General features: G+C 47.4%; 1 protein-coding gene across 5 annotated transcripts in view; it reads right to left on the bottom strand.

Moving 5' to 3' along the window:
- The window catches only part of TTLL11 (tubulin tyrosine ligase like 11), a 214465-nt gene that overhangs the window by 185148 nt on the left and 16127 nt on the right, over positions 1-13190 (bottom strand). The window lies entirely within an intron of this gene.

The raw sequence follows: 13190 nt of genomic DNA, 5'->3' as shown, positions 1-13190 counted from the left end.
GTTGTCCTACCAAGGGACTAGAAACAGGAATGGGGAGTGCAGAGAAGACCAAGTGAAAGATAGATCTGTGCTTCAGAGAGGAATCACAGAGGAGAGACCAGAAGAATGGATGGGTTCTTGAAGTGATTACTGAGAAAGCAATTGCAGGGCCTCCTCTGCTGCTTTCTTAGGCCACAAGCAGGGAGCTGGAAGGGAAGTGGAGCAGCTGGAACACAAACCAGTGCCCATACGGGATCCTGATCTTTGCAAGATAATGATTTAGCCACTGAGTCATTGCGCCAGGCCCCTGAATTGCTTTTTTCAGATGGTTATTAACACATGTGAGTCTTCTATTTAAATATATATACATATATATTTAAATTCCAGGGTGGACATTCAGTCTAGTGGTTAGGACACCAGCAAGGACACCCACAGCCTCAAAATGGGTACAAAAGCCATTACATTTATTTAGGACCATGTATACTTGGTTTAGGAGCTTAAAACATGAAATTAATTTTCAAAGGCTGTCACACACACAAAAATGTTTAAATGTATTGTTGAGATCTTATGATTCCTTGTTTTCTTAAAACAGAAAACAATAACAACATGCTAATGCTTTTATCATTGGTGCGTCCAACTCCTTCACCAAGCCTCTCTGTGTATCAGGTAGAGCAGCCCATCGATTCATCCCAAATTGCCCAAGACTGTCCTGGTTCTCACACTGAAACCTGGAGCCTCCTCTGTCCCAGGCACCCCCAGATTGTGTGCTGCCTTAACCCTGGAGAAGCTTGCAGATGGGCCCAATAGTGGCCACTCCTTCTTGCGTACTTTGAATCTACAAGGCAGTCACACATGAGAAAGTTACTCCCACCTGGGTGGGAAAACAAAATGTAGTTCTGAATCCAGCTGCCCTGATGACATCAGCAGGGATTTTTCACAAAGGATTGGAGGGACTTCACAAGGCAGTGCTCCGCTCTCTCCTAAAGAATTCCAGGAAAAGAGATCCCACGCAGCCACCTTTGAAACTCAGCCTTCCACCTGTGATCTTTTTAAAATCTGAAATTCAATCTACAATTATATCATTTTTATACTTGGCACCGAACACTGAATAAAGAAATCTTAAAGAGATGCTATCCATGGGAAATCAGCTCAAATTATGAAAGACCTCAAAAAAATGGGTCACCAGAATAAAGTTAAAAGGCAGCTTTTGGACTTACAAGGGAAGAAAAAGAAAGCTAAATTCTGTCTACTTTAAGAATCTTGGGGCCCGGCGGCGTGGCCTAGCGGCTAAAGTCCTCGCCTTGAAAGCCCCGGGATCCCATATGGGCGCCGGTTCTAATCCCGGTAGCTCCACTTCCCATCCAGCTCCCTGCTTGTGACCTGGGAAAGCAGGAGAGGACGGCCCAATGCTTTGGGACCCTGCACCCGCGTGGGAGACCCGGAAGAGGTTCCTGGTTCCTGGCATCGGTTTGGCGCGTACCGGCCCATTGCGGCTCACTTGGGGAGTGAAACATCGGATGGAAGATCTTCCTCTCTGTCTCTCCTCCTCTCTGTATATCCGGCTTTTCAGTAATAATAAAATCTTTAAAAAAAAAAAAAAAAAAAAAGAATCTTGGAAACTTTTAGGAATCCTAGGTCAAGTAGCTGCCTCAAAGTTTGGGTGTGCTCTAATGCACCTTGTGATAGATGGTTCTCAGTGGGTCCTCCGGAAGAAGGCAGACACTAGGGGCTGGTGCTATGGTACAGTGGGTAAAGTTGCTGTATGCACAGCTGGCATCCCAAACAGGTGCTGGTTTGAGTCTCCATTGTTCCACTTCCTATTCAGCTCCCTGCTAATGTGCCTGGGAAAGCAGGGGATGATGGTCCAAGAGCTTGGACCCTGCATCCACATGGGAGATGGGGATGAAGCTCCTGTCTCCTAACTTTGGCCTGGCCCTGCCCTGGCCATTGTGACCATTTTGGGAGTAAACTAACAGATGGAATATTCTCTCTGTCTGTCTGTCTCTGTCTCTGTCTCTCTCTCTCTCTCTGTAATTCTCTCAAATACATAAGCCTTTTTAAAAAGGTAAAAACTAACATTTATTACATAAATTGATATACCACTGTATATCAGTTGTTCTTGTACGCTCTAGTTTAACCTCCCAATACCCCTGTTGATGGGACACATTTATCCATCTTACATGTGAGAAAAATAAGGCTCAGAGCTTCCATTTTACTGTGAGGTGCTGGGGATAAGAGGCATGGCTCCTTCTGTCATGAGGCCAAGTCCAGGGAGGAGTGACACTGGGTTTAAAATAACTACAAATGACTCAACACAGAGGAAACCATGATGTGCTTCTCTGAGCAAGTGCTGAAGAACAAGGCGCGGGGAGGAAAGGGGGAAGGGAAAGGAAAACCTTGCCCAGGTCCAGACAGAGGAGAGGGCACGCAGAGATCTTGAGATAAGAGTATTCATAAGATTGATTTACTTAAAAGGCAGAGTGACACACAGGGGAGAGAGAAGGGAAGGGGGAGGGAGAGGTCAGATCTTCCATCTGCTGCATCATTTCCAAAATGCAAGCAACAGCCAGGGCTAGGCCAGGCAAAACCAGGAGCCAGGAACTCCATCTAGGTCTTCCACATGGGTAGCAGAGGTCTAGAAATGTAAGCCCTCATCTGTTGCCTCTTGGGCACATTAGCAGGAAGCTGGATTGGAAGTGCGGAAAAGCCAGGAGAGAAGCCGACTTGAGTTAGGCACTCTGATAGGGGATGCAGGTGAACCCCCACTTTGAGATTTCACAGGGCATGTACGGTCTGGCAGGAGTTTGAATCCTGGGCTTTTGTACTCCAGGATGCATGTTCCCTGCCACCACAGTGCCTGTGGCCACTATGCTTCCAATCTCCACAGGACAGATCACAAAGGGAACATGCCTCAGCAATGACACAGCATTTCCCCAAACCAGTCTGGTTATTAGAATCACCTAAGGCGGCTTGTTAAAAATGAATAAATAAATAGATATTCCCCAGGTCCTGTCTCTACTGGGAAATCAATTTTTAATAAGTGCCCCAGATATTTCTTAGGTTTAGATAAGTTTGAGTTAAGCTAAGTAAACCCAACAGGTTGGAAGCTTATTTATTAATAGTTATTACCTGGAAACTTTTGCCTTTAAAGAAAAAGGCAAGGGGGAGGATTTTAAAATCCTCTAGAGCTCAACAGCCAGGGGGTCAAATAAATTACTGTCCTTTCCATGCCCCACCCTGTCATTCTGATTTTAGTATATGTGCTGCCAAAGCGAACATACATCCTCTCATTATGGATTAAGCGATATCTTCTCAGGACAGGTTATATGAACACTGTCAAAAACAACCCTCTCACACACACCAAATCAGCATGCTACTAATTTGGAGTCAGCACTAATTAAGGTGTTGAGAGTAGCTCAACCAGTGAGTTACCAAGAGGCTCCCAGCATTGGCTTTCAGCTAGAATACATTATGGACTTAGAATTCAAATAACTTGGGTTCAAATCCACTTACTCAGAAACATGTGTAAGTTAATGAATCTCTCCTAGTCTTGTTTGCTCCAACAGCAGAGGGGGCAATGACTGCTCCTAGCCAGAGCTATTTGGGAGGACAGTGTGAGATAATGCAGGCAGGCACTGGATGCGCTCAGGCCTCGAGAAATGTGTGTTAATAAGTAAACAGTGAATGCACAGTTTAATGAGAGAGACTGTGCCTCTTTGAGATCAAGAGACAATGGCGATGGATTCTACTGGCTACAAAGATGCCCACAGCACACAGCACTGATGAGTGAGAAGGGGCTCAAATGTACCAGTTTCTGTTCCTAGGTAACAAGGGGATAGGGCTCCTAGGCACTGTCACAGCTGGACCCAGGGCCTAGAAATGAGAGCAGACTGTTAAGTGCAGTGACACTAGGGTTAGAGTTAGGATAAGACTCATTTTCCTTTATAAGAGAAGACAGGGGCTGGCATGGTCTAGTGGGCAAAATCCACTACCTGAAATGCCAGTATCTCACATGGGCACAGTTGATGTCCTGGATGCTCCACTTTTAATCCAGCTCCCTGCCAATGCATCAGGGAAAGCAACACAAGATAACCCAAGTGTTTGGGCCCCTGCTACTCACCCACACAAGAGACAAAATGAAGCCTCTGGCTTCAGCCTGGTCCAGCCCCAGCCATTACAACCATTTAAGGAGTGAATCAATAGATGGATGATATCTATTTCTCTGCATCTAACTCTTTCAAATAAATACATCTGTAAAAAAGAGAGACAGAGATCACTATAAGAAGAGAAGTTTGGTGAAAGGAGGGGCTAGGGTGGCCACAGTCACAGCCAGAATAACCTTGCCTAGAACTGAGGGGTAGAGACTGGCAATAGAGGACACCAGTGGGACTGACCATGAGGACTGGCCTGGTTAACTGGGAGCTGCTAGATCAGTGGCACAAGGTCTAAGTATGACAAAGACCAGGCCTGGGGCCATAAGAGACATGGCCCTCTTTGGAGAGGCACTGCCAGTCAGCTGCTGCTCATGTTATGGTTAAAACTCATTTGAGAGGTCCAGCGTGATGGCCTGGTGGCTTAATCCTCATCTTGCATCTGCCAGGATCTCACATGGGTGCCATTTCATGTCCCAGCTGCTCCACTTCCCAACCAGCTTCCTGCCTGTGACTTGGGAAGGCAGCGGAGGATGGCCCAAAACCTTGGGATCCTGCACCCAGAGAGGGCTCCTGGCGCCTGGCTTCAGATCAGCTTAGCTCTGGCAATTGCAGCCACTTGGGGAGTGAATCAGCAAGCACAAGATCTTACTCTCTGTATATCTGCTTTTCCAATAAAAATAAAATTTTTTTTAAAAATCTTAAAATTAATTTGAGAGCTAGTAAAGTTCTGCTGAATTTTCTATTTCAGTGTAAGAGATGCCCAAGGAATGGTTCAGACAGCAAGACTTGAGTTCCAACCCCAATTCTGTGCGACTGAGAGAGTCACTTAACTCTTGCAAATCCATCTGTTTCTTCACCTGGAAAATAGGAATAGCAATCATACCTCAAAAGATTTGCAAGGATTCAATGAAACAATCTACGAAAACTCACACAGGAAAAAAAAAAAAACTTAACCATGTTTGCTTCTCTGTCACCCAAAATAAAACCAAAATAAGACTTTATTGTGAACTGAACTTCTTTGATGGGAATGGCGTTCAGGATAGTAGTAGACACTTGTTCATGTGGGGAAACAAACACTCCAAAGCCAACAGGTGACTTGCATTGGTTTAAAGATATTCCACTTGTTGGTGCCATGGCATCTAAAATCCAAGCCATCATGGGCAGAGGACACAAAAGTGTGAGTGAGCAAAAGGTTCAAAAATAAACAATGTCTTTCCCACCCACCTTTTCTTGATAAATCAAATCACTTAAGTCCCATTCCCTTCTCTCTGCAGCAGCTACCAGAGTGGAAGCATTCCAAATTTTAAATCCTAGACTCAAAGAGAGTTAAGCACATGGTATAGTTCCTAGAGTCTCATCATGTGGCTACTCTTAGGTGAGTGCAGAAAGACCCACCCACAAGGACATGGCCATTGCAGCTTTCGATAGAAAAGCAATGCTCCGGAAGCAGCACAGTGCTCATCACTGGAGCGCCTGTTCAGCAAATGATGGTCCACTTGTCCTGTGGAATGCTACGCGGGATGAAGATAGTCAATTGACACCGGTCCAAAACAATGGCTCAGCTACACCATTAAGCTCAATTAAGTGGGCTGAACGGAGTGGATCCCATGAAAAGCTAATAAGAAGGGTACAATGAAATGGCCCTATGGGTAATTAAGTAAATAAAAAGGGTATTTGCACAATGTGCGCCTATCTGGGAATCACATCGAGAAACTGCTAATGCTGGTGGTCTTTAGGAAAAAGAAACTACATGGGAGAGGTAAAAGATGTATTTTTCAGGGTTTCTACTTTTAGGCTACATAGCTACTTTACCTCGAGCAGGTTCTTAAATTCTTAATCAATACTGAGATGCATGCTAATAAAGACAGTGACGACCGCAGAAGTAATCACCACGATGTTTCTGGGCACCTACTGCAAAAGTACCACTGGGGACTCCCAGGGTGCCAGGCCGTACCATTCAGGAGCACAAACTAAGGCTCCAAGAGGCTAAGTAACATCCAAGTCCACAGGGCCAGTGAGGGGCACGGCCTGAACTTGAGGCTGCTTTGGATGGGCTCCAGATCCTTTGCCCTTTTTTTTCAATCGACACTGCAGGGTGGTAGATGCTACGGACTGTTCCCCCAAGCCCATGTCCTCTTCTCCCTGGACACAATGCTAGGCTATATTTCCCTTGCAGAAAAGTGTGACCACATTCCTGAGTTCCAGATAATGCAAGGGAAAAGAGAATATGGCCCACCTGCTAGAAGATGGTGGTGGGCTAATCAACAGCGACAGAAACAAGGGAAAGCCCACTAGCAGTGAGTCCAACTGGGAAGCTGGGGTGGTCTCAAGGTGGCCCTGGGTACTACCAGGAACAGAGAAGGGATTCTGAGTGTGAGATCCTCGATTGTAGCACTTGGCATCCCTCCCCAGCCACCATGCCTGTCCCTTTGGCTCCTGCAGGCCATGGCATCTCTTGAAGTCTCCTTTGGAACATGACACCCCAGAGGGGGCTGGATCACAGCTGAAGTGAGCACCAACTTGCTCACTGCCAATCAGCAAGGACTTCAGGCTGTAGCAAGGCTAAGGAGGACCAGAAGAGTGACAGAGAAGCAGAGGAGAGCACCAGGGATGAGGGGGAGTCATGAGAGGGTGGCAGGAAGCATCCACCCTGCTTCTGCCCCAGGCCAGCAGCACGGGCACTCAGGTGAGCCCCGGCCTCTGGGGAGTGGGTGGTCTCATCCAGCCCAGGCTGCTGTCCTCCAACCAGAAATCAATCACAGTGTTACGAAAGGTGGCATGGGACAAGGGACCTTGCAAAAGCCATAGAAAATGCATCTTAAGGGGGAAAAAGAACCAATGGGTAGATTTCAGTTTTGGGTTTTTTTGTTTGTTTGTTTGGGTTTTTTTTTTTTTTTTTTTTTTTTGCTAGTAAAATAAACTTAGCTTTTAATTCCATTTTTTCCCTGTCAGCACCACAGGGAGGGGTGGGGAAGAAATCCCATGGCAAACCCCCAACAGAGACCAGCCCAGAGGGGGCCCAGACAGTGCTTTGTTCCTTTCCCTTTCGCTAGGAAGGGGGCCATGCACGTGACCGGCCTCTTTATGAGTTCAGAACATGACTTACGGCTGCGTCTTTCCTCCTCCGTGATGTGGAAATCTATCACGGGTTACTGAGCAGCCTTCCCAGTGAGAAGGCTTTTATGAAACCACAGTGTGATACACAGGCAGCGAGCATGTGAGTGGCACGCCAATCTCTCCCCACTGCGTTGGCGAGGACAGTCCCCAGCTGCCTCCTGGGCCTGCCCCTCTCTCAGCCAAAGGAGACCAGGAAAGCGGCAAGGGAGGGACTTGGCCCTTAAGATGTCCCCTTGGACCCTGCCCTCGTCAGAAAGCAGAACAGCAGTCCCAGGAGAGAACAGACACCTGTGAGCCACACCCCATCCTACTCCCTAGGCGTGGCAGGGGGGCAGGGGCAGCATCAAAGACTTGCCTTTGCCACTTGGAAACTGTGTGAGTGAGGACAAGTCCTTCCTTCAGTCCAGGCCTCAGCTCTGCGGTCCAAAAAGCCAAGCTCAGGACAGGTGCTCTGCTTCTCTGGGCTGGTGGGGCGGGGAGGGTGGGAGGGAGGCTTGCAAAGTGCCCCACAGTGATAGAGCTCTCTGTGCCACTGGGGTTTACACATGGGGCCCACCTCGCTGCTCTCTGCACCTTGACCCAGTTGCCAAGTATCATTCCAGGGCACGTTCTGCACCTGCCACATGCTAAAAACTGGAGTGGGAGGGGAGGATGGGAAGCAAGTTTCCCTGCCCTCAAGAAGGGTACCCTACCTTCAGTTCATCAGCTCCCTGTAAACCACAGCCAGAGGGCCTAACACACACACACACACACACACACACACACACACACACACACCCCTCTTGCTTTAGCCAACCCCCAGAATTCTGCAGCTTGGATTTCTCCCATAGCTCCTGCAACCCCTTCTTCTCCCCATTTCCCTTCCCTGCCCTCTCAGGCAGCCCCGTGCCTGCACTATGCTCCCCCTCAGACATCCCTGAGCCTACGAGCCCTGCTGATCACCTTCCCAGCTGCCCCTGTGCCTGAAGCCTGACCCACCCCCTCCTCCTCAGCCTCCATCCAGGGGTCCCTCCTGCGCAAGACCCCTTCTGAGCCTGCTGCCCACCCCCCTCCTGTAGAGAGGGCCCTGGGGAAAAGCACACACACCCGCCCCTACCCAGGGAGTCCTTTCTTTATTTGCCCAGAGCTCAGCAGGGGCCTGTGGCACAGAATGAAAGCTCCGGAAATGTTTGTGAAATAAATGAAAAAACAAAAAACAAAAACCCCCGCTTTCAGCCAATATTTATCAAAATCTAATTATATAGCATTGTAGGGCACTGGAGTGTGAGAATCCAATAACAAAGCAAACAAGACAGCAGTGGAACTGAAGATTTGGTGAGAAAGAAAATTAAACAAGCACCCGTGATCAAACTGATTGACACTGGCAGGGGCCAGTGGGAACACCAGAGAGGAACAGCTGGTCACACTAGGGAGGGGAGGACCCAGGAAGGCTTCCTGGAGGAAGGTGACACTAAAGCTGAGACCACAGAGAGAGGATGCTGCAGGCAGGAAAGCAGCAGCTCAGCGCTGTCATCTGTCCATGATCAGGAGCACCTCACTTAGCACCCTTAGCCAGGACACCCGCCTTAACCAGGCCACCCCCTCTTACTAGGGCACCCCAACTTGTCCTGGACACCCCCACTTACCCAGGACACCCATCTTACCCAGGCCACTCCTACCTACCCAGGACATCCACCTTACCCAGGACACCCACCTTACCCAGGACACCCTCTCCTTACCCAGGACACCCCCACTTACCTAGGCCACCACCCTTACCCAGGACATCCCACCTACCCAGGAAGAGGCAGTGGCCCAAGAAGATGGCTCACAGGCAGCCTGAGAAAGCAGAGCTGAGGGTGGAGAAGGTGGCTAGGGGAGCACCTCCATCACCCCAGCTCTCTGACCTCCACCATTCTGACCTTGTTTGTCTTGCCTTCCCTACTCAGGGCTTACTGCTGGCAGACCCCTCAATACCACATGCTGGACTCAGCCCTGTCTGCTTCACCCTGAGTGGCTTTCTCGGGTACAAGCATACCCCATGATGCTGTTCACACATGAGCATCTTTAAGGCTTGGAATCCAAGTATTTTCATCACTCGGTTTGTGGACTACATACAGTGACAAATATTAGCTGCTGCACAGCATTTAAGTACTGGTTGATCTAAATCAGGAATTGAGAAATATTCTATCTCAGAAAACAGGCATCAGGTAACTTTCAGATTTGAGTGACTTCTTGTTAAGAAACGTCCAGCAGATGGCAGCTGAGGGTCTGTCTTTTAACAAGTCAGTACATTTTTATTCTCTTTGACAAACTCAATAACCAAGAGACTCATGTTGGTCTAAGAACATCTCAGATAGTCTTTGTCCATAAATAGACAAAATTCTCAATGGAGAAGTGGAGTTATAAGGAAAAAGTAAGTTTAGAGGCTGGTATGGTGGCATAGCAAGCTAATCCTCTGCTTGTGGTGCCATGTAAGTACCACAACTGTTCCACTTTTGATCCAGTTCCCTGCTAATGGCCTGAGAAAGCAGAGAAGGATAGCCCAGGTCCTTGGGACCCTATACCTGCATGGGAGACTCAGGAGAAGCTCCTGGCTCCCAGCTTCAGACAGGCCCAGCTCTGACTATGACATGCAATTGGGGAGTGAATTAGTAGATGGAGGATCTCTGTATTTCTCCCTCTCTTTCCCTGTAATTCTGACTTTCAAGTAAAAATAAATAAATCTTTTTTTAAAAAAGTAAGTTTATTTAGGCACCAAAAAAAATTCAAATCCACACTTGGCTTTTTCATAATCTCTGTTTCCATGAACTGCATAAGGATGCCTCCTATACATGCTTTATTTTACCGTACTCCCTGCATTCTAATGTACCCATGTGGTGTCAACTCTCAGGACAGAAGCCCTCACAGGGCAGCAGAAGTTTATTAAACCATCCCCTAGCAGGGCCCACTTGTGCCCTAGACACAGGGCAGGTGCTTCTTCTAAGCACACTGCCTTTGGAGCAGGCAGCGTTCACAGCTCAGGCCTACCATGAAAAGGCTGTCTTTGCCACCTGCTGTCCAGATGTCTCAGAGAGAATGTCACAGACCTGTAGTGGGATGGCAAGGCTCTGTGTGAGCAATCTCACCCAGCCCACAGGGCCTCAAGGGAAGAACACATTCAGCAGCTAAAGAAAGCCATGTTATCCCGGAACAAAAATGCTGCCAAAATTCTGGTCTCTTGGGGCCCACAGACAGCTGGCTCACTATTTCCGGCTTGAGCTTGGCAATGCCAGAGATGGGCATGAGTTCACTGTCTGGAATCCCTTCATGTCACTTCCTTTCAAAGGAAACAGTCTCTTTGAAGGTAGTCCAGGAAGACAGCACTGGAACCACAGCTGACTGCACAGTTCAACTCTGGCAGCATCTGTGAATGCCTGCTCTGTGCCAAGCACCAGGGCACTCCAAGCATGAACAAGCCAAGCTCCCAGCTACTGAAGCTCTTACAGGGGAAGAGGCTGACCATCCATCCCACCCAGTACCCCTTCCTGCCTTCCACCATGCCATCCCAGGTGGCATCAGCTCTGCCCTGGGCATCCTAACTTGCCTCCATGATCCACAGGGTAAGTAGAATGGCTCTCTCCATAAGGCAAAGGCAAGTGTCATTATCTTGTTCCCTGTACACTTAGGCAATGATCCAGCAGCTGCCCAGGAACTGGCCCCAAAGGCTAGGTGGCAGAGTGAGAATCAGACTGGAAACTCCCACAGAAAGCCAGGCCCACTGAAATGTCACAGCCTCAGTGGGTGAACCAGAAGGAAATCGGTCTTGTGTTGGTCTTGGCTCAGAGGACAGGAAACAAAAGAGAGAAAAGTCTACCCTTAGAATGTTTAAACATAGCAGCTTCCTGATCCAAAGCTGGAGCCCAGGGCCTGTGCAGTGAGTTAAGACTCCACCTACATGGTTGACATCCCACATAGGCACCAGTTTTGAGTCCCAGCTGCTCGACTTCTGACCCAGCTCTCTGTTGATGTGCCTGAGAGAGCATCAGAGGTAACCCAACTGCTTAGGTCCCTGCGCCCATGTAGGAGATGCAGAGGAGGCTTCTGGCTTCTGGCTTCAGATCAGCACAGTCCTGGCTGTGAACCAGCAGATGGGAGATCTCTCCCTCTGTCTCCCTCCTCTAACTCTTTCAAATAAATAATAAATCCTAAACAAACAAACAAACAACAAACAAGCCAACAGAACAAGCAAGCCAATTTTGAGTTACATCTGTAACTCAAAAAGTCCAACACCAGAACATTTCTTTTTCAGCATGCCCGGTCAGTAGAACCCTCTCAGGCACCTGTAAGGGATGAAGATTCTCACTTGGACTCCAGGCCTCAGAGAATCATGGGATATTGAAGATCACCATCACAAAGGTCTCGGAATTCCAAAGCACAGCTTTGGCTGAGACAACCCTGAAAGGGAATATGAACAAGAACTTTCTAAAGGTGATCAGAGATACCCAACCTCAAAGGCAGAAATCTCAACAGATCCTGAGCAGAATTAAAGAAAAAAAAAAAAGAAAGAAATCCTGTCCCAAAAATGTCTTAGCAGCATCAAAAACATCTAAGACAAGGAGAAGAGTTCTTTTTTTTTTTTCTAACATATTTTATTTTGTTTGATGATATAGTTCCATGGGTTCTGGGGTTGCCGTGCCCTTCCCCAAGGTCCCTCTGCACCACCCCCCCGCCCATTGATCTCCCCTCTAGTTAACAATGGATGTGCTTCATCAACAGCCACATGTCCATCGCGCTGTTGTTGAGGTGTTTCCTGACAAGGTACGCATGGACATTGTCAGGGAGTCCATCATCTTAAACAAGGAAAAGATCTCAAAAGTGGCCAGGGAGAACGACACTACACTAGTAAAAGAACAAATTCAACAGCTCAGCTGACTTCTCAACAGTCGAAATGATGCAAGAAAACAGAAGAGAACTCCTGGGATGTTGACCACCAACTCGGACCAGTAAGCACAGCAGCACTATTCTTCAAGAAGGAGGGCACAAAGAAGGTGAACCTGGAAACTGAGGGAGCTATTACGAATAGCACCTGGCTGAAGGGACTTGGAAGAGCTTCTTTCCGGGAGGAAGGTCTGAGTTGTACAAGAGGAATAACGAACAAAGAAAATGCTGAATGTGGGTAAGCCGCAGCGGCACTGAGATGATATGAAATTATGATAATCTCTAGTTTGTGACTTTCAAAAGAAAAGGATGAGATAGGACTAAAACGTTGAACAACAAAAGCAGGCAAATCATGGGATGTGGCCAGAATGGGGAAGAACACTCAGTTCTTTGCTTTGTGAAGAAGAGAGTAAGGAGGCAGACATTTAGCACAGGAGTTGGAAGGCTGGTGGAGGCACCCATGTTCCGTGTCAGAGTACCTGGGTTCGAGTCCTGGCTCTGACTCCTGACTCCACTGCAGACCTTGGGAGCCAGTGATGATGGCTCTAGGGACTAACTTCCTAACACTCACTTGGGAAAGATGGGTTGAGTTCTCAATTCCTGGCTTCAGCCTGGCTCAGTCCCAGGTGCTGCAGGCCTTTGGGGGAGTGAACCAATGAAAGGAAATGTCACTCATTCTCTCTCTCTGCCTCTAAAATACATTTCAAACGTTTATTATTTTTTTAAGTTTTTGAAATGTATTTCAACATAAATATACTAACTCTAACTTTAGACTTAGTGAAATGATACATACAGATTAAATTTCCAAAGGTTACCACTAGAAAAAAGGATAGAAGCTATAATTTCTAGACTAGTTCAAGAAGAAAACGGAAAAAGAGATGAGAAATCTACAATCACAGAGGGAAACATGAAGATAACTCTTAAATTAATTAATAGATCAGACAGGAAAATCCACATTTAAAACACATTTAATGTAATTCACAAACCAATCTAATGCACCCATATAAAACACTGAATTCAATAAATAGCAAATGCATATTCTTC

This window comes from Ochotona princeps, chromosome 14 (genome assembly GCF_030435755.1).
Source record: "Ochotona princeps isolate mOchPri1 chromosome 14, mOchPri1.hap1, whole genome shotgun sequence".
NCBI classification, from domain to species: Eukaryota; Metazoa; Chordata; class Mammalia; order Lagomorpha; family Ochotonidae; genus Ochotona; species Ochotona princeps.
The sequence above is the reverse complement of the archived record's forward strand: the minus strand, read 5'-3'. Positions and strand labels throughout refer to the sequence as shown.